Genomic DNA, 23215 nt, shown 5'->3' on the forward strand with positions numbered 1-23215 from the left:
TGAGCAGATAGAAAAATTCTGATAAGCACACATGGCACAACAGCCACCTTGGTGTTCGACCAGGGTCCATACTGGCTGGAGTACATAGCATATATACAGTCCGAGGCATGTTTTTAGGACCTACTTGCCACCGTTAGCAAGCGTCTTTTCTGTTGTGTCATGTTCATTACAATTCTTTTTTTCTGAACTCACGAACACAAGTGGGACTACATATCATCCGCATAATATCCTCAGAAAGTCATTGAGGTGCATAAATACTTGCTTCTGTTTTTCAACTCGTGTGCTACAAAGTGAATACAAGTTTACACGGCCAACTCCAATCATCATCCGCTCTTTCCCACGTTTTCTAGCTGCATTTGCTAACATACGTTATGAATCTTTTTTAGCTTTCCTCTGCTAGCGCGATCGATAAGCATTTTTTTCGAAATGTGTGCCTCCAGTCACTGTCCTCTTTCGAAACCTTAGTGTTTGCTTGTTCTTTGTACAAACGACCGTTATTATAATAGGTACGACTGCGCACAGAATTTAATGAGCTGCAATTAAAAACAGTTACTGCATTTTACTTGCCCTATATTGTTCATGATAGATATAACATTGCATTAATAGAGCAGCTGATGCGTCAGAACTCACACAATGACCATGAAGAAGGATGAAACGTATCCTAGGAAACCGAAGGTGTAGAATCAATCCTATTCTTTTTAATTTAATATATAATCCCACTTTGTATTTTAGTTGTATGTTCAGTCAGCACTGGGCACGCGCAAAACTTGTCGCTCTGTTATTCCTCACATGCTCAAACGTTCAGATGAACTGCTGCCAGCATTTACGCCATAGAGAAAGCAAATCAGGCCATCTTATATCGGCTACTTAACACTTCGCAAATTATGTTATATACCACTTACAAAATTCTTCCCATATAACGTGGAAAAATCTACACTGACAAATTAAAAGCATACCCAGATACGACATAAAGTAGATTGAAACAAAGCAAAAGCTTAGACGATCAATTATGTTGAACGACTCAAGTATGTTAGCATTTTAAGGATGAACATAAAGCACCAGGAAAGATATTTCAGCTCACAATGACAAATACCTCACAATATATATTGATTGTTTTGTTTTATATATGATCTGATTTGAAGGGTTCGCTGAAGGCAACCGTATAGTTTGGGCGCCAACCTAAAATACATTTGCAGTCGCAAAATTATTTTTTTCCGGCACTGTTTATTATTTCCGAGCAAGTCTTGTTCTCAATATTTTAAGAAAACTATTTCACTCCCTCCCCCCAAAAACAAATATATATATATATATATATATATATATATATATATATATATATATATATATATATATATATATATATATATATATGCTATCTACAAAACGAGAAAACCTTCGCCTATTTTCGCAGATTTTTCCTTTACAACAATTCGAACCAATGTTACTTTTAAACCCGCCTTACTGCAATGGGTTAAACAAAGTCGACATTTCTCGTGGTCTTTTCGGTTCTACTTGACCCTTTTCGAGTGAGACTCTCTACTTATCGCCGCAAGAAGCGTCGCTGAGATGGGGAAAGCTTCATGCTTCTGGGTACAATTTACGATGTCCCATTGAGGCCGGGCAACGCGACAGAACAGCCCGAATAAAATGAGCAGCAAAAAATGAAGTGTGTAGGGGCAAGGAACCTGAGAAGGGCTTCTATCCCGGATAAGGCGGGGCTGAGTGCAGAGCACGCACAATGCACTGTAGCCATCTCGAAGAGAACGTACGACGCCATAAACAGGGGCTCACAATGGCAGCGTGGCAGCTACAGCAGCCATACGGCCGGATGGGAGAAAAGAAAGGGTGGAGCCCCTAAACCCAATTCTGTCGGTGAGAAACCCTTGGAAGGTGACCACTGGGCTGTGTTGGTTCTTTTTCTCGTTTGCTATGTGCCGAGAAGAATGAGCCAGAACCAAGTGTCTACAAAGTAACTGCGGCTCAAGTCCTCTGCTAGTGAAGCGACTAGCCGCCTTGAACCGCGATGAAACACCGTAATTCGGTTCGGTTTTAGGCGCTTCGGCTGTATCAAAAGTCGAAGGAAGTAAAAAGGTTGCTTAAGAAATACGGCTTCCGCGTATTCGCGATGAATTTCTCGCGCATACGTCATTGGCAGTTGGTACAAGAACAGGGTCAATTTAAAAAATAAGGAGGTCTATAATTTTCTGTGCTTCTGCTTAGGCTGGGGTAGATGGGAGTAAGTCCTCGGATTAACGATACCTCAGTGAAATAGTGAAGACTAACGCAGCGTCCATATTTCCAACGAGGTGGGCTCAAAAGCTGTGAAAGAGTGGTAGCCTCCAGGGCGTCCGTGAAATTCGCAATAACATTTAAATTCAAATTTTGTTACGAAAATAATGTTATGTAAATAAAGTGCAGTAAAACGCCTCTTATATATAAAGAAAACCATAGGGCTAAAACAGGAAGCGAGGATAGTCTTTGGAGGGTAAAATGAGAAGATAAGCCGTTATAAAAAGAAAAACTCTCCTCTGGCAGGATAATAATAATAATCAATCAATTAATCTTTATTTTATTGTGCACAAGAACAACGATATTGCTTTGGTACTGCAACACAAATAAGAATAAACATGTACACGCAAGCTTTGCACGCATATAAGAGAGAAGGAGGAGAGAATAACACGTCAGCTGAAATTTAGATCAAATGAGTCACGTAGTGAATGAAATTACGAGAAAGATGTCTTAAATAACTAAACGCAAAAAGCATTCAAATGAGAAAAGAATACAATATAGTCCAATACAATAAAATACAGTCATTGAAAGTGATACAAAAGGTCACATATGAACACACAGTGTTTAATTTAAATTATCAATAAAACCATGTTAAAAGCAATTTTATGAACATCGACGAGAATAAACAGAATGAAAAAAGAAGTAAATACAACTAGCTTGAAAGAGGAAGTAATATATGATGAAAATGACTTTTCAAAATAAGACGCAGAGGACTTCCAATAAAATCGAAGAAAGCGGGTATCCGAAGGTATCAGTGTGAGGACAAGTAGAATTAAACAGCTTTTGCTTTCTGTCCAGAGAGGAATGGGAATACAGAAGAGGAGAAACTTGAAATGGTCTGAATTCCATCATGCTCTTCCGCCGAACTCGCGTAGGATGCAGTCAAGGATCTAAGAGCACATAACGTGATCATGAAGGAGTTTGCACGGCAAAATTACATCTATGCTGACAAGACGGCAGTTAAGAAAAGAAAGCTGCGGCGAGTTACTCCATGTGGAGCGAGAGGTGGAAGTTGTACCGGAGAAAAGACGTTGAACTATACCTGATGGTGTACTCTGTCGACTTCAATTCAGTTCAATTTGTAAGCCCCATTCCAATCAACAGACGAATTCTCCAAAAGCGGCAAACATACGAACAAGTAAAGCTTTAAGGATGGAAGCGGGGTACGGAACTCTCTGCAAAGCCTGAAGATGAAGCCGAGTGCGCACATAGCTCGCAAAGCAACTCGTTTAATATGAGGAGAGATGCTGGGGTATGGCTGAAAAGTACACAGCGGTCATTATTTGCATCAACCCTGAACATAATAGAATCTACAGAATAAGGGAAAATAAGGCTAAAAGGATTGCAGGTAAATCAGACAACCTTAGTTTGTGAATAATTGAAAGTGAGCCCATTTTCTTTCACTAATTAGAGAAAGCAGATATGTCTGACTGCAACGACAAGGAATGTTGAAAATAAATTACTTTGAATATTTCTATATAGTGAGCATAGAGGAAAAAAGAGGAGTGCTTGACCACGGACGAAACATCATTAATAATAACAAAGAAGAGAAGGAAGCCTAATACTGATATTTAACCTTGAGGAACACCAGTGGTCGCAGGGTAAACGAATGAGATCTGTCCATTGATAGTGACAAAGCAGGATCGATCACGCACATCGCTACGTAGAAGTCCCATACGATTGAGACATCGGCGCCATAGAGCAGAAGCTTTCCTATGTTGAATTTCATTGCTTTTTTTTTTTTTTTTTGCTAGGCCCAACAAGTTTTAAATACACGTACTGCAGTAAATTACCTTCAAATAAAATGTCTTTTCATCAGTTTTGATAATTCTGGTTGAGTACACTCTCTGTGGTGTTTACTCAATAGCTCCAAAATTTTACCCCCCCCCCCCCCCCCCAGCTCATGCAGTTTCTAAAAAAAAAAAGGGACAAATGCAGTAAACTTTCATGCAAAATTTCATAATATAGCTCTCCAGAAATACGAGCTGACCAATTATTTTATTAGCCACTAGTTTGTTAGTTACCTCACCATCAATACTTGTTTTCTATGCTATCTGCTATGCCCTCCGTACCCACTTATTGACCTGTCGTGTAGCCCTCTGCACGAAGTATAGTCGCCTTCAGTCAGCTTCGCATAACCAGTGGACAGTGAACCGCCCTGCAGAAATTTAAAATGACCTCAAGTGTCAGTTCGAGCACCGTTCCCCGATGTTTTCCGTTCGGATGTTTTGAACCGGCGCACTGAGAAGCACTTTACATTGGCTGGGAAAATGTGCATGCAACTACTTGTAGTGCAGCGTCTTCAACCAGATGCAAATCCTCACCGCACGGGAGACGGACAGCTTTCGGCGATGGTACACAAAAGAAGGTTAATGTCAATCAGACCACGGCCACAAACATTTGCCTTTATTGTCTCCACGCGTCCTTCAGATTAGGAGAGGCACACATCTAAAGTAGGTGTTAAGGGGTGACGTGGCTAGTTGCTGCATAGGTTTCACAAAACGTCGATTTCGGACTAAATATTTAGCGTATACGTAAATGAAAGCCCGGACTATGTAAAAGATAGAATATGGGTTTTAAATTGGCGAAAATAAGAAATCTTATTTTTTCTGAAATTTTGCCTACCCTGTTTCCTTACTCTACCTTACTTGCAGCAAGGCGAAAGCATTTTGACTGCCCTGCTGCGATCCTTGGTACACTCTTGATAGCCAACGGCTGTGTAAGCCGCACTCCTGCTCGCTTACTACGCTTCTGGTAGCTCCGGCACCGCAGAAGCCTCATCTGGACGCCAGTACATGCGAGCCTATCTGATAACGAGGAGGCTAACTCTCTAGCCCGAGGTCTTACATTCCGGGCTAGAGGAACGGAGCTCCCTCTGCATGCTGGGGAGCGCCTGCTCTCCTTCCGTGATATTATCTCGTACTACCGGAACAAACAAAAGGAAAATACATTCCAGCCCCATCCCTCACCATAGCGCGGGCCACACAGTGGCGAAGCTTGCAGACTCGGACCGCTTCATACCCTACACTTCTACATGCCTGATACCCAGACCAATTCTCCTCATCACGCAGACTTTGCGGCAAACTCGTAGACTTCATACACATCCTACTTGCATGCCCACCTTTCCTCAGTCCCCATCACCGAGCGTAGCAGAATCTTACTGGGAGTATCTTATAACCAATACCTCAAATTAAGACCAGCCCAAGATAATCACCAGTGCTATGAGGGGGATTACGTTCCAAGGACACTGTTTTGACTTGTAAGAGTGTCTCCCGTGTTGCAAGGGAGCACCCAAGTGCCATGAAGAGGGCTTCACCCCACTATTTGTGCATGTGGCAATAAATGTTTCTGGCACCACCCCTTCGTTAGAGAGAGAAGAAGAAAGAGAGAAAAATGCTTGCTATCTTTCTCTCTCTCTCTCCTCTCGTTTTCGTTCTCCAGAAAGAGAGTCATTTCTACCGTCTCTCTACTCTTTCTCTCGCCCTCAACGCTCTCTATATTCAGAGAGATAGAGCTGAGTGCCGAGGGAGAGAAAAAGAGAGGAGGATAGAGGAAGTGGACAAAGAGAAAGAGAGGGAGTAAGATGAAGGTGGAACAGGAGAAGGACGAAGGGAAGGATAAGAAAAAGAGGAAAATAAAAAGATCGCTTTTCCTCAATGGAGACCCTCTTCGTTTCTCTTTCATTGGGAAAGCTGCCTCTGTCTCCAGAGACTGAGTAGAAAAAAACTCTCTTTAACACCACTGACTATTATTATTCATCACTAAATATAACTATCGGTCACTATATACAGAAACCTAATCGATATCCAGCGGTCGAAATCTCACTGAAAAATCGCACGCACATTTTCTGCGAACACTTTGTTCGGACGCCACTCACGAGCTGTTAAAAACTTTCGCCTTAATAATAATAATAATAATAATAATAATAATAATAATAATAATATTAATAATAATAATAATGTTTATTGCACAGAATTTGCTTACATCTTTACAAAGGGGCGGACCGTCCATGCCGCCGTGAGGCTTGCTGTATTTAGCTCAAAAATAAATCCCGTATGCGAAATGAATCAATGTGGTATATGGCCTGTTTCAACGGGAGCGCGCGTATCTTCTCACGCCTTCACGCACAGGGGGGGGGGGGGGGGGGGGGGGGTGCTTCCACCTCCTGCCGCACCTCTGTTGAGACGCCAGCACCTCAGCGTCTGTCTCTGCTAGAGCTGTTCACGCGCAAGGAGAGCGCGTACTCGCTGCCCGCCCCGTGTGCATCAATTACAAACTTCAAGGCCACATATTTCAGTCCCCATGGTTTCGTGCATAAATCGTGCAATCAGCGTCTGATATTTGCGATATGTAAGGTAAAAATGTAGAAAACTTCCGCTCTGCGGCACTCGCCTTAGTGCTACAGCATCGTTGCATTAGCATCCACGCATACTGATGTCAACGTTTTTTACCCCTACATTTTCCAAAAAAAAAAAAAAAAAAAATCAACGTTATACGTATGCAGTGCGCATTTTGAAATGTATTAACGAGAGCGTAGAATTGTATTCCACCTGAAGCGTACGTTTGCATGGTTAGCATTAGCAATGGGGATATTGAAATTCACACAATCCCTAAATTTCAATCACTGCCGTTTCCGCTTATTTGAAAACGGTAGTAACAATTATTCCAGGCGCTCCAGAGACTCAGAGTAAAGAATAAAAATTTGGTCGCCTTAAAAATTCAAGCAGTGAAATGCAGTGAGCATTTCCTCTTTGCGTTGCACATGTTTTACGTTCAGAACATACGATTACCTCAAAGATTAAACACGCATATAGTATTGTGACTGGCCGACAACTGTGACAGACGTAGACTTTAATACTTGGAGAAGCAACAACTCTTGATCAAGTAATCAGGCAGAATTTAGTCTGAATAAGAGAAAAGAGCGGGAAAAAAAAAAAGAAACGTGTCTTTCAAAAATCAACATTTCTGTGTAGGAAATTTTAGAAAGGAGAGTCATTCTCTTTTAAAACTGAACACACTTTTAAAGCAATCCCTACTATTTCACGTAAGTACGACCTGCAGCAGGAAAGTTCTCATTTGGGGGTGTGCTTCTGGAGCGCACGTAACTGTCATTAATCGTACAGCACTTCGGAAGCAGCTCGCCTGCGGCAACCGTTTCGACGTGGAATCGAGCTGAAGAGCTTGGAAACTGTCAATAGGGTCTCGAAATTGGCATAATGGATTTCATTGAACTGAGAACCTCTAAAGAAACATACTTGCTACGAGAGAAGTCCCGCTCACTTTCGTATCTAGTCCTACACAGGAGACGGGTGTCGATTGCTGATAAACTTTACTCAATATAATATAAATCGCTATTTCCTCTTGTTATTCGAAAAAGCCATTTTCGGTGTACCTATTCAATCGCTAATACACAAGACTTTGATGTTAAGATAGTTGAGCCAAATTTATAGCAACTGTCAGCATGTATATTACAGAATAGAAAATTGGTTACGATTAGATGTTTCCACAGGGCGATATATGGAGCCTTGCAATAGTATGCAGCGCTCTTCAAAGATCCGTTCAGCACAGCACCAATGCAGTTGTGATGATGGTGACCGCGAGATTGTGGTGATGGTGATCGCGAGTGCGAATGCGCGATTGGCCCGTGAAAAAGAAGTGAAAAAGAAGCGTGCAGGGCAATCCAGTGGGCGCAAGTTCGTTCGAAGCAGGGAACAAGACGGACGTTCCAGAGAGTCGCTGGGCGGTTCTCTTCACCGTTCTCGGCCAGCGTCATAACCCTACCGCTGATCTCTAAAAACCAGATCTAGGGCCTGGTTCCTACACAGCGTTGCATGAAAGTAAACTACCGTTGGCCGGCTATCACCTCGACCGGACTGCAGGGCACCGTGAGGGTCGCCTGCATCGGCATCTAGCCAAGAACGGACTAAGAAAACAGTAGGACGTTTTGGGACATATCCCTTTAGATTTTAGGCCGAGGCTGTACTTGTGGGATGGTGATTTTTATCGGTCAAGAAAAGAAAAGTGCGCGTGTGTCCGTGAGCCTGATCTGATACCTGCCCAGATCTCCTGAACGAACCTGGAGCTTACTAATAACACCACAGCAGTTTCGCAGAAGCACAGAGTGGTTTCCCAAATGTGTTAGAGTAACGTACAATGCTCTAGGCGAGCACAAAAGCGGCCATCTTAGGAACAGAAAAAGGGACGGAAGATTTGATATTGGGCAACAGCCATATTACGGAGAAAGCATATTTTAAGCGCAAAAAAAGAACACGACGAAGAAAGAAGACAGATGCAGGATGTCCTCCTTCTGCCTACTTTCTTCGTCCTGTGCTTCTGGCGCTGAAAATATGCATTCGTTGTACCAAGACCAACTAGCCCATCTTTCCACGTTAACGAGCCATGATAAACTACGAAGCTTACTACAAACATGCGTGATATCAGTTCGCCAGATGAAATCACGGCAATAATAATAATAATAATAATAATAATAATAATAATAATAATAATAATAATAATAATAATAATAATAATAATAATAATGATAATGATAATGATAATGATGATGATGATGATGATGATGATGATGATGATGATGATGATGACGACGATGATGACGACGATGATGATAATAATAATGAAATATAACGCTTCATTTAGTTTTGCCTATATTTTCCTCTAGGTCTCATAAATGTGAAATGGCAGGTTCAATTCCTTGTGGTACAGCCGTCGATATAGCTGACTACCCCAACAACAGCAAAAAAGATGGACAAACTAGAGTACACATGCACCAGGATTAACACCTTTTCGGTTTGAGCCAGAGTTACCATGTGGAGTTTGATGTCTTAGAGATAGATGTTCTTCTTGCAGCACGAAGGAAAGTTAGAAGAAATTAAACTTGCCTTGTTTGATAGAGGGACAGCTGTCATCCGAAATTGAGCTTGTATCAGCTGGAAAAGACAAAATCAGAGAGTAAACATCTCGTCATCACCAGCCAGTATCGCAAACAAAACCTGCGCGTCGAAATTACTTTTTAACAACAGATCTTAGAGGATGCTTTACAGGCCTATTCGATTCCAAACGATAGCTGGGATTATTTCGGGTAATGACGTTACGCCTTTAAATCGAGTAGCTTGATGGGTTAAATTTTCACATTACCTGCCCATAGTTTTTTTTTTCGAAGCTAAGTTTCATTATTGCCATATCATTCAATATGCCCCAAAAATAGACACAGAAATATTTAATAAATATGGATTATTTGTAAATAATTTTATTTATTTATTTATTTATTTATTATTTTATTTATTTATTTTATTATTAATTTATTTGTGATACACTCAAGGCCCGGGTCGGCCGTTACACAAGAGAGTGGTATACAGGGCAAAAATTTTATGAATAAGAGAAAAGCGCCGGAAATAAGGATAGAAATAGGAAACTAATAAACAAAGCAAAGTGAATCAAATGGGAACGCCATAATGTGCAGCGAGAGCATTTTTGAACACTTTTATATCGGTTATAGATACTAGCGCCACAGCAAAGTAATACCAATCGCTGATTGAACGCGGGAGAAATGAACTGTGAAAAGCGTTTGTTCAACATGTTGAGGATGCAATTTTATGACGATGGTCCACACGAAGTGATATGCAGGAGGGACGCTGAAGAAAATTACCGCGAAGTGAACTATGGTAGTATATTTTATGTAGCAGACATAGCCGGAGTATCTGACGTCTTAGTGAGAGAGCAGGGAGGTGTAAGCTGTTTTTCGTGTTAGCTGTGTTGGCGGTACGATGATAATTACTGAGTATGTAACGAATAGATCAATTCTGAATGGCTTCTACTAAGGTTATTAGAAAATCAAGGCCGAGGTCCCATACAGAGGCTGTATGTTCAAGTTTTTGGCGGATAAATGTTTTTTTAAAACCTATGTTTAGGGGATGAGGGAATGTTTGGAAAAATACGTTTGAAATAACCTGACGAGCGATTAGCATAGTTAGTTATGTACTTGACATGCAGTTCCTATGATAGGTTAGAGGAGATAAAATACTCAAGTATTTGTAGGCTGTTACCTGATTCGGTGGGGAATTCTGTATATGATAAGATGAAACCTGATAATTAGTACGCGACACATGCATTACCTTATATTTTTCAAAGTTAAGATTCATTAACCAGTCTTGACACCATGCCATTATTTTGTTAAGGTCGGATTTAAGTATTTCTTTATCTTCAGAATTGGTTATCTCGCGATAAATTAGAAAGTCGTCTAAAAAAGGCTAATGCGTGATTGAATTCTGTTGGATAAGTCATTTATGCAGATTAAAAAAAGTAAAGGAGGGAGAACTGAGCCTTTTGGCACACAAGAATAAACTACTGAATGAATTACTCAGGATATAAACTGATGAGCTGTCCTCGGTGTTCGTTTACGGTGTTGATAATTCGAGGCAACTGGTGGAGAATTTAATATCGTGTACCTGACCTTGAATGCTAGCAACACTATTGGCAAGTACTGCGTGGTCACACATCATTTGTCAAAAGGCCATGTCAAAGCCTAAAGAGCTGAGTCAAATGCCTTTTTTTTTTTTGTTTCTTTTGGTGTTGTGTCGTAGCTGTGAGGCATCTTTCAGAGGTGTATTGTGGAGAGGCATTGCCTGCATTTTGTGATATTTTGAGTGCGCAGACAACGTTAATCTATTTTTGCAGCTGATCACGTACTGGACCTGTACCTTCTGTTTCAAAGGTCTAGACGTAAATATTACCTAACAGTCTTAACTATTAAGCAAGATGAGGCCTACTTGTCTGCAGTGCTACAGAAGGGACTGGGAGGCATATTATGTATCGCTGGCATTCACCGCATAAATTGGGTGACTCAGACAAAATTGTCAGTGCACGTTAAAGAACCCCAGGTGGTCGAAATTTCCGGAGTCCTCCACTATGGCGTCTCCCATAGCCTGAGTTGCTTTGGGACGTTAAACCCCACAAACCAACCAACCAACCAACAAAATGATGCAAGGACTTCCGGGTAATCCACAGTAACCCATCGATAACATGAACTGTCTGCTTCTCGGAAGGCTCGTTGGTGAAAAAAAAAGCAAATGTTTCTTCGCGGTAACCAACTACAACGTAACCAGACGTCTGCTTCGGATCTGCCCCCCTGGCCTGCACAATGGGTTGTAGTGCTTGTGTTGGTTGCACCAGCTGCTCTCGCCGCAGTACGTAAGGCAATTATCCTTTTAGTTCGGTTTTACGGTCGTCGCTGTGGCGTCTGGGGGCTATTCCTATCAGCGGAACTATAATTGAAACAACTTGATTAGGCACATGCAAGAGGATTTTTTTTATTTCCTGTGCGGACGTTATTTCGGCGTCGAACAAGGCTGATCTCGTGGTTTTAATGAATGGCATAGTTATGCGGCCTCAAATAAATACTTCAGTTACAACATAATGCAACAATGAAGTATCAGGACGAAATTTTATTTAACTACGAAGTTTCTGAGTAAGCTGCATAGCTTTCCTTTGTAGCCGTATGACTGCGCTTGGGTGGATGCAATGAGTAATTACTCCCTTATTACTGCTAGCTGTAAACAGTAAATTCTTGCACTAACTTTTGAATGCTCCATATTGTACCTTTATGCATGTCTTTGAATGTTGTTTTGCACCACGCAATCTGACTTAGCCAGTAGGCATGAATGCGTCAGCAAATAATAACACTGCAGAATCTGCATTGGAGTAATCCGAAAGCACGGATGATGCTGTTGGTTGTCTCTGGTTGCTTCTAGTTATTTATTTCAATTCCTTTGCCCATTTTAGTCTTTGGTACTTTAAAATTGCGCGCCAATTCCTTCCTATGCTCTTTTTCGGCTGTAAGTCCAGTTGCGTGACGTCACATCCTCTACGTCACATTCACTTTTTGTTTGCTCATTTTAGTCTGCTACTCTCAAATTGCGAACCAATCCCTTCTTATGCCCTTTTTCAGTTCTACTTCCGGTTGCGTGACGTCACATCCTTGACGTCTCCACTACGGCAGCCCTTTCTCTCTTTCCGCTTTCACTCCAGCCTTCCTCCCTTCACTTACGGCGCGGGTCAGGTGTCACAGAACAAATGTGACAGATACTGCGTCTTTCATTTCATGTGAACCAGTCATTTTAATTAATTACCTAATTAACTTATTGTCCTAACCATTCTTTGGACACAACATTACAGTCACCCTCTATCCATTGACACCACTCATTAACCTCTACCACGTACTTCTCCATTACTCACAACTGCTGCAGACACGATTTTGCGGACATGCTCTGCGGAAACGGCGTGCGGCCACATTCTGCGGACAGAAATCTGTGAACATAGCGAAGTAATGCTTTCTCATTAAAAATAAATTTGAAGGTAACCATGAACCCAAGCTGATAGACAATCATCCAGGTAGCCAAAATTGAAAAGGAACGAAAATATGACGTCGTTTTCATGTTGATGCTATAGTTTACGATATATTACAGGGCCCTTCTTTTATGGGTTATCTTTTGATATTTTTATGTCTAGGGGTGGCAAAATCTAACGCTGAATTTTACGTAATGCCACCTCGTCTCCTGGTGTTCTCAGGTGGCGATATTTCACTTTTAAATTCTAATTGTAATCAAGACGAACAAAATGAAGTTTAAATGCTACTAATTTGATGCGTTAGTTTTTATAGCAAAACTCTTACTATTAGAATAATCCTCCCTACCAACTGCTGCCTCTAAAAAGTAATATTTATTAAGGCAGATGCTTAGTTTTTATTCTATTTCTTTCTTTGCATATGTAATAATGCCATCACTGAACCCTCCTGCTTCAGAGCTAGGAGGTCCACATTTTTTTTATATACTATGACAATATTCAACGCCGCAGGGGACACTCTAAACTTCAATGACTTTGAAAAAGCGTGCCTCTAGTGTGTGCAGCGTTTCATCATATTGTGTCAGTATCACCTCATGTCAGTACCTACGACGTCCTTGTCACTTCCCAACATTCTTTTAAACTTGATTTACAAATTAAGCTAGTCGGTAAATTCAAAGTGCGGAAAAAATGTACTTTATAGTCTTCGAACGAGCGCTCAAAACGGTTTTGTAGAAAATATTCACGACCTTTCTTAATATCTTCAGTAAAGTAGAAAGTTGTACCAGTTTGTATGTAGACATGATTGGAAAAATGCACTGCACTAGATAAGACGACGACAAAACACGTAAAAAACAAGACAAGCGCAGACTCACAACTAAGTTTATTTGAGCAAACAGGCTTAATATATACAAAGAAACAAACAGATGCACCTGAGCGGAACCGCCAGGTAGTAAAACAAAAAAAAAATCAATATACTTCGAGTTTTATCAAGGTATAAAACTTCACAGTCTGCAAGGGCGACAGAAAACTGGCTGATGCATCTATCACTTTTTTTTTCTGATAGAGTAGGTCTCCTTAACTTCTCGTGCTAGCGTATCTCGATGAAAGAAAATAATGCTTGTTTGTGAGAAAAACGGGTAGCAGCCTTGTCCTTCTTTGTTATTATCTTTTTTACTTTTACCTCGTTGCATTTCCTACAATGTACCACCCCGTGCGAGTAAGTGTCGGATGATATGGTCCCCAGATGTTCCTTCAAATGTTCATTCAGACGCCTGTCAGCTCAAATAAACTTAGTTGTCAGTCTGGGTCAACGCAGATCTAAATATGAATTACTCCTGATGCAAGAACCGGGTACAACACGGTTATACCCCAAAACTGAGCGCTCAATATATATTACCAAGTCGTTTCCTGGATTCTGATCTAGAAGAGCCTCCCTTACGATTGAAGAAGTTACCGTTATTTTGCTTCAAGATATAATTTTGTGTCTATATGGTTCTCAAATGCCGTATGTGCAAAACATGCAGAACCACGGAGCTCAAAGAATGTGCGAGTGATATTTATTATTTTTGTTTCAAAATTAGAACACGCGGAATTGGAATAGGTAAACAGAAATGAGTCTATAGGAACATGCGATCGCATCAAGGCATTTTTTTTGGGGGGGATTGCCTCTTTTCCATACAGCAATGTTCTTGTGTTCAATATTGTGCTGTATAGGCATGGAAGGCCATCAGTCACCAAAACATTATGAAATTACAACTTCTTACAGGGAAAGCAGATGAAAATAAATTTTCTACGGTATTGTTCAAAATCTCGTAAGTAAACATTTGACCCATGTTAGTTGAAAACAATCACGCGCCTTTTTGTTCTCTAAAGTAGCGTCAGAGAGAGAGTGAACTGTAGCAGTTGTAATAAGAAACGAGGATTAGGGTACAGAAAGGAATTACATCACATACCAATATAACCTGCCCCGCCGGGGTGGCGCAGTGGTTACGGCGCTCGACTACTGTTCCCAAGGACGCGGGATCGAATCCCGGCCTCGGCGGCAGCTTTTCGATGGAGGCGAAAAGCAAGGCGCCCGTGTTCTGTGCGATGTCAGCGCACGTTAAAGAACCCCAGGTGGTCGAAATCACCGGAGTCCTCCACTACGGCGTCTCTCATAGCCTGAGTTGCTTTGGGACGTTAAACCCCACAAACCAACCAACCAATATAACCTGCGTGCCACGGACAAAATAAGACATTGAGAAGACAAAATAAAGAAACGTCTTTACTGGAAATCAGTTAAGGTTGAGCAGCACGTATTCACAGCAGTAACGTGTAAGCTTGGCCTAGCATCACGCACATCTGCATCTCCAGGCCCTGCTGAGCCAGGCTCAGCAGCTCGAAGAGCCACTGAAAATCTGAAGCAGGGACTTACTGACAGGTTTGTTTAAACTGCTGGTTAAGGTTGCCACGGATAAAAAGACAATGCGAAAACAGGAAGCTAATTAATGTTAAGCAGCACTAATTCACATACAGGCTCGCAATCGAAATTTATGCGCCAGCACAGCGTCTTAGTTACCACGCACGAATGGTTGACGAATGAGGCTACAGAAGATCAGTTCCACTACTTGAGACTATTTACATGGAAACAATGATGAATAAAAATTAGATGCACTCAGTGTACATTATAATGGGGTTGAAGACAGGAATCAGCGATGATCGCATGTCGTAGAGAACGCTTAGTTGGGGCTAGTGGTACAGCAAACGTAATTGCTGCCTGGTGACGCGGCAAGCAGCAGTCACCTACGCCAGCTTCCTTTCGTTTACATGAAGGGTTTTCAATTTTTATTAGCCAGCCCACTCACTTGAGATGATTATATTTAAATAGCACCACAGAAAACAATCATTACAGTTTGCATAAATTGAAGGAGACCGAGCTGAAGTTTGTACTGGTTTTTATAGGTAATCCGTAAGTCAAAATATAGAACAGAAGTCAGACAACTCATCTTTTATGTTTGGCGACAAAAACGAATGAATCCAAAGAATAATATCCTACTATGCGCTACAGCGGTGGACTCGTGCCTTGAGCGTCCACCTTACGAGCGAGAGATGCAGGATTCGGTTCTCTATTCTGCGTCCTTTCTAAATTCACTAGCATTGTATGTCTCCTCTATCATCTCGTGTCTATTGCGAAAATGTTCCATCACTAATTCTTACGAGCCCCCGTTTATATACTGGGAGCTTTTCAGTGGCAAATATGAAAACACAGAAGGAGAAAAACAGGCGCATCGTAGGGCGAAAAGATTGTCTGTCTACAGAGCAGCTGAAAGCTTTGATAACGCTGAGCACGAACTTTGCAGTAATAGTGCGCCTCTTCCTTCTTTCTTTTTGTATAATCAGCGACTAAATCTAAACTGTCTAATAATCCTGCTTTCCCGTATATTTTATATACTTCCAGCAGTTTATCTTCAGAACGCTCGCACACATAAGCTGCATTAGAGTCGAGTTGGTGAAAGTATGCCTCACATGTGTTTCAAAGGTAGTAGGCTGCTACCCTAATCGAAATGGAATGCCAGAAAACAGAAGTGAATTGGCAAAGCTTTGGGTATGGAGTTTTTCTAGCTGCGTAATCGGACAAATTGAGTCTTTCAAGAAGCAATAATTCTGGAAGGCTTTTTTCAGAAAAGGACCAGGAGACAACTACCTCGAATGTCGAAACATATGAGCCATTTATTACTTTTATTTTTCACACAGAAAGCCTTTGACCTCTCTATGCCCTCAACATTTATCCACTCTTACTATTTCTTCCCAGCAATGCAGTATTTTGAGAACTTAGGCAAGCGTAATTTATCTCTTCAACATTGGTGCCAAAAAAAAAAAAAAAAGAACGGAGCATGAGGAACTACTACAAAACACACTGCACTAAACAAAGAGAGAAAGAACAACAAATTAATCAAATAACCGTGAATGTGCACTTGAGTAATAAGGCTTGGCTTCGTAATCAAAACCAAAATAAATATGAGAGCATTAAGCAGATGCCTGGAGGAGACAGAAATAGATGCCTTGGAAAGAAAATCTGGGCGGTGTAATAAAATATATTGCCCAAGCAGCCTTCCTAATGTGTGAACTTTTCGCAAGTGGTTTGGACATTGCCTGGTTAACTTCCCTTCCTGATGGCCTTTCAGTGTATCCACCTGCCATCTGCACTGAGTGTTAATGATATCGGCAGGACTTCGCTACGAGCCTTTGTGCAAGCGCGGAACAATGACGAAGTAGTTAACTTCTTCGCTTTGCCAAAAAAAAAAAAAAGGAAGAAAAAACGCCGTAGGCACGCTAGAAAGGCTTTTGTTTTTTTTTCTCTCTCTCTCACGTAGCTGAAATCTTGTTTTCTCCAATAATCCACGAGAAACTCGTTTATGTTATCCGCGAGGAAGTTGCTCTGTCGGGCCTAAACTGTAAGCCGAAGTTAATCTATAAAGAGACCCTGAGGACCCCATTAACATGCAACACTCTGTGCATCAAAGTTGCCCCTTAACTCTGCCTTACCTTGTATTTGCATTGTGACTCCATTCACGAACTAATATACTGATAAACTACCACATTAAGGGATTTCGGCTCTAATCAGTGGAGAATCCTGCTTGTACGCCAATTTACTTATTTATTTACTTACGCTCCAGGGCAAGCAAGGCACGACCGATACGAGTGGGCTAAAAAACACAATTAATTATAAGAACGAAAGCGATAGTGAAATTCGTAAAATATTGTTAAAAACAATGCAGCCTGTTTAAAATGCTTTCACTGACCACCTGGAAAGCATGGACATTAGTAATAGTAGTAACCTAGGCGGGAAGGTGGTTCCGTTCGGAAGGAGTGCTTGGGTTAGAAGAATTAAAATGTAAATCAGTCAGGCAAACGGTCATGGCTAATTTTACCTGTGATCGCTACGAGAAGAAATATACGATGACGGCTGAAACAAGCAAGTACTAAGAGCCGAGTTACAATTGTTAAGTTTATGAAATATGCAAAGGTGTGATAATTTCTGACTAAGGGATGTCCCGGTTTCTACGATTGATTAGCAAAACATGACCGAGGCTGTCAAATGCGTCGGCGAACTCAGTTGTCTCCGGTTTTCGGGAGAACTGGTCCAAATCACTTCTGCAGTAAAGTGGATGGTGGCCGAAGAAGCTTTACAAGTTCGACAATGTCATGTAAGTACATCAGGTGACCACACACTGAAAGTACTTAGAAGCCTCGCTCAATTCCTATATCGAAAAAGATTAACATTGGACCGCGCAGTCGAAATGAATACAGAAGACAGCAGAAAAGTGGAAAGGGATAACCCTTTTTGCCAGAGCTAGAGTTTGTAACCTCGTTCTTATCTGGAATTCCTGTTATGCTCCACGAGTCCTGAATTGCTCTCGACTAGACATTCAAAACTATTGGGGAGGAGTTTTGCCACGTTGTGTGGACTTCTCAGTGGTAGAGGTGTAGCGGAGGGATTTTCATTAGGCGAATAAAAGAAACAAGGTTGGGGGGGGGGGGGGGGGGGTATGGCAATGAGGTTTGCTCTCGGTTCTCCATCCGTGTCTGCTCAATAGCTTACGAAGGCCTCGTATCGGCCGGTCTTTATGAAGTGTTAGCAAAACGATTTCTCGTACATTTTCCGCTCATTATTAGATCGGGTTCCACGTGGCACTCGCTTTCCCACAAGACGTTTTACATCCATCTCCTACATATTTTCGTGCCATATAGCTTTCTTCTTGAGCCAGGAGTTGTTCGGAGTGCTATTCACTCTTATTATAGTTCGTTTTTGACTTCTTACCTTTCATTGGTGCTTCCCGCTGCTTTAATTTTTCGCCTTTTATAAATCTTCATTACCTTAATATCAGTTTCAAGTGACATCTACTGCGGGCACATGTATCTCTGCGCATTTTATAACGTCACCACGGCTGTCGAAGTTACATTTACCCGGAATGAATATCAGGTCTTGTTATTCAGGGATGGTGAGATGGAGCAAAAAATAACTGACTAAATAGGAATGACGACCCTCAGAGACAGCAAATAGATTAGCTTAAATTTACACAGAAATGTTTACAATTATACAGCTAGGTTGGGTGCATATGGCTTAGCCAAAGATGAAGAGGTAGTATATAGCCCAGAACCCTCGACTTGGCTCTCGGGCTAGGTTTTAATGCCTCGGGGCCCAGCCTACACCTGAATAGTGGCCAATTTCAGCAAGCATCACCATGATTTGTTGCTTGCTGCTTCCCACACCCCATCTGACTTTACTAGAACTAATATTTGTCCGGAGACACGTATACAATTAAAAAGAGCGACAAAGTAGTCAAAAGATACATATGAGAATGACCCGAACGACCATTTTGATCTGCCAAATCCCGGTCTCTGCCCCACAGCCTTAACCAATACATGGGCCCCTCTTTTACAGAGAGAGGGAACAAAAAGCAATCAAACACCGCATCCCTTCAACGTTTCCTTTCGCAACTCCGTGTCGCATACGCAACACCGTGCACCTGGTCACTTCAACGCCAGGGTTGACAATTCTAATATGGCATTATGGTTTCAACTCATCTTTACCGCACTACTGGCGCAATTCACTGCGATAAGGGATCGTCGTCGTAGCCCACCGGTTCTCCCATGATCTGCACCGTCAAAGACTGCCCCTTGCGAGCGCGTTATGACTGTCGCAACAACATGAAACGAACCCCTTCTCAGTAGATGCTTGCCCTTCATTTTGTCATTTACGCGTCCGTTCGGTGCAGACTCGACTCACCAGTCGCTAGACGCTGTCACGCCTCTCACTCCAAAGGGTCTTCGTTGATGCTGTTCACCAAGCACCGCGCGAATACCTTGGAGTCGATCGAAAAGCCTCTTTATGTACACCAGAAGGAATAACTGCTACCGGAGGCTGAAAAATGAGAGTGTCCACCACGTTGCTGCGTACCTTCACCGACCCTTACACGCCCCTCCCAAGATTCATGTAATGATTTCAAAACTCTGCGTGAATCAAATTCAGAATAAGGGAGGCATATAGGCTAAAGAACAAGATGTTGTCGCTGTAAAAATACGCTCCTTTAAAACGTCAAGCTAGCGGCGGCATCAATACGCGTCCCTTTTATATTGTACAAGACACCCGAAAGGTCATTTAGATCTTTAACAAAAAAGGATCGATCTACCCATCGTAACAAGTAATAATTGTTACAACATCCAGCGCATCCACAAGCACCAACCTTGCTCAGTAAAAAAAATACCATGAACAAATACAAATCACATTCCATGCAAAACGTGCCTCTTGATTTCGCGCGCTGTGATTAATTCACACTTGCACGCTCATACTTGTCCTGCTCACCAACACGCACACACAGAACTTGAGCGTCTATTTGCACTTCCGTGAGCGCCCGAATGAGCCTCCTCAGTCGCACTATCCGCCCCTGCGTGCATTCGAGCGACACGTGTCTGAATCGACACAACTAGCGCCTAACGGTTTATGATGTCATTAGACCGCTCCCCATACAGGGCTAAAACTTGACATCTTTTGCCTTCCAGAATCAAAAACTTCCTGTCCATCGAAAGGGCATAACACCTGGCCATAATGTACACCTGAGGGACCGCTCTTCATTTTGAGTGGAGACAAGGAACCGTGTGGTGTGCCCGTAGCCCTAACCCTGCACTGTCTAACCCGACCTTCATTTGGCGTACCAGGTCGCGGGTTACATTGTTTCTGGCACCAACATAGGCGCGGGCCAAACAATGGTCTCTTGTCAGTTTCCCTCGCTTGGAGAAATAATTTCTTCATTTCTGAACGAAGAAAACTTTCCGATTTCTGCACCTTGCTCAACACGTGCTTTCTAGCTCGGTCGCATCAGATAAACCTGAGCCTGCATGCAGCCGCCTAACTCAAATTTGTCCTTTGGCATTGTCCTGAAATCGAACAGTGCAATCGGATTCCCTTTTGAACGTTTCGCAGCACTCTGCTTTTGGCGTGGCGGGTCCGTCTTCGTTGCTCACCGCCTTTACTGAGGAGCTCCAGCAGTCATGCTGTCGCGGGCACTACAGGAAGCTTCAAGCTTTCCTCTTGGCACAGTCCTCTCTCGCAAATACAATAAATCTCCACTTTCCGTTGCCTCGGTGATCTGACCGCTGTCCAGACTGTTTACGAGACTCGTTGGTCTCCTTGGACATGATTTTTTGGCATTGATTTCGTGCACTGTCCAATGAGCAAAAAGCTTGCAGCACCGAGGGGATTATCAAAAAGCTGCTGTATGAGCCGTGAGTCATATACTAGAAGCTCATTGAGGGATTCCTTCGTGCCATATAAATCGGCATTGTAAAACAGCTAGAGAAATGAGTCTTGCGAACAAAGTACCATTGGCATTAGGCCACTGCGAAACGTTATTGGTGAAGTAGTTGCCCTGCTTAGTAACATAAACCCTTAATACCACCGATAGGTTCAACCAGTAACGAAAACAGTTTCAGGATGACTTCGCCGTCGAAACATACTGTGGCCTAATATGATGATAAATACTGTTTGTTAAGGTGTTAAAATTGTAGAATAGTTTAGGCTCGGGAGCATGAGTTAATGCTCCAAAGAACTTAAACCCTAATACTTAAATAAATACTATACCTTTTCGTAGATTGCTTGAAGTTATAAGCAAATAAAGATTTTACAAGCTTACAATATCATCAGTGTTCATGATGCATCACGCTGCTCCCAGAAGGCATATAAAGCACCCTCGATGTTAACTGGTCTTCGAGAGTTTTCAAACGTTCGTCACCTGGTTATCTTGTCTTGTCATAGAGAGACCCCCAAGTTATCTTTATTGCTTCAAGATAGGCAATGGGGTTAGAGTCAATGCCACAATTTGGTTTATACATTGCATCTTGATGTTACCTGTCCTTTGTACCACGAGTATACTCCTCTTTGATTAAATTGCAGAAAGGTAATTTATTACTGCCGCAAACTGAGCTCCTACGTGGGATATGAGTGGCAGCTGTTTCTAAGCTCTTAAAAAAGCTTATAATGTTTAAGCGTCAGGTAACTCCTTGCATACCGGAAATTCACACCTAAAATAGTCTCATCACTTTGTGGTTCCCAGTGATGCTCGAAACAGTGGAAAGCGTGCACCACCTACACAAACGCACAACAAAGGGACAAAGGTCGTGCTGAGAGAACCGAGTACTGATACCTTAATTAATGAGGAGCAGGCTTTAATAATCTGGTCTAAACTAAACCGTGAAGGACAGGTAAGGATAACAGCGGTGACGGCACCTCTGAACGCCGCATTGCTATTTGCGCTTACCTGGTTCGAAGCCTGTAAACTAAGCATGTTTGCGTTTTCTGCGGGAGATTTCTTCTATTTCTGTCGGTGCGGTTCGTGACGAAAAGGAACCAGTTTTAGGGGGACAAAAGCTCAGTTTTTCACTGGTGTACAGCCGAATTCGCATTGAGGAAGATAATACATAGTCCTGCACAAATGTTCTGCATTCGTTAACAGCTAAAATATTCACGTTTTTGGCCTGAATGCATGGAGAAGATAGAAAGGAAAGTTAGAATTCATTTTAATAACGAAGGTTTTGCTTACGCACTTAACGAACGAGCGCTGCCTAATTGCATCACTTTATTTTTTGGCTTCTATTTGCTGAGCTGTCATGTCTACCTCGCTGTATTTAAAGGGAAGGCATATCCCCCATTTATTCCAAAGGTTACTTGTTACTTAAGTTCCAGGAACTCTTTGAAAATGGGACAAAGGGCTCTCCAAAAAACTCCAAATGAGGCACTGTTTACTGAAATTCTACGAAAGCGATAAGCAAATACGAAGCATGCTTTAAAGATGACCCTTGAAAATTAGGCCTCAATGCTTTAGCTAAAAAATACTGAACATTTTATCTCATACGCCGGCCGACAAGACCAGCTACTTGTCGTGTTAGTTTCGCCCAAAAATTGGGCAGATCGAGCTGTCCAGGTCGTTTTATGATGTCTGTAATAGTAGTTCAGGTGGCAATGTTTTGGAAATGAATATACTGCTTCACACAAGTCCCAGAGGAAGTCGAATAATATTCAGAAGGGAGATGTATGGGCAGCAACCCAGTCAAAAATGTCTTCAAAATGTTGAGGAGCGGGAGAACGCGTGGGCAGTTATGCGCCTCCAAGAAGGCAGGGGTTTGGAGAGGCCCCGTCACTGCCTCAGCTGTTTAATAAAACATGGGCTCTATGTCACGCGTGTTAGCAATAATTACTCGGATTCTTTGGTTCATCGAGCAGTGGCCTGGTCTGCACCACTAGCGCATGCACCCGCCAGCTCCCTGCATCTCAGCGCGACGCTACTTTAGGTCGTCTGCTAAGTTTCGTCATCGTATCTCGAATAGCGCATACGAAAGCGCCCTGGGAGCACGACAAAAAATATAACGTATTGGCAAGGTCAATATTTTCTATCCTTCAGGGGTACCAGAGATACTGCGTCTAGCATTCTAATGCACTATTCAAGACACATGCAAAAGAAATATTTCGGTAGGAGAGATGATCCGCGAGGACTTTGATACATTCCGAGCTATGTCTAGCTATACTACGTCT

General features: G+C 42.1%; 1 long non-coding RNA gene across 1 annotated transcript in view; it reads right to left on the reverse strand.

Moving 5' to 3' along the window:
- Nucleotides 1-8926: 8926 nt before the first annotated feature.
- The window catches only part of LOC146185852 (uncharacterized), a 377146-nt gene continuing 362857 nt past the window's right edge, over nt 8927-23215 (reverse strand). Inside the window, exon 5 of the long non-coding RNA XR_014708041.1 lies at nt 8927-9236. This is a non-coding gene — a long non-coding RNA (uncharacterized LOC146185852). The remainder of the gene's footprint in view (nt 9237-23215) is intronic.

This window comes from Amblyomma maculatum, chromosome 6 (assembly GCF_055883805.1).
Source record: "Amblyomma maculatum isolate TAMU_Amacu chromosome 6, ASM5588380v1, whole genome shotgun sequence".
Classification (NCBI taxonomy): Eukaryota; Metazoa; Arthropoda; class Arachnida; order Ixodida; family Ixodidae; genus Amblyomma; species Amblyomma maculatum.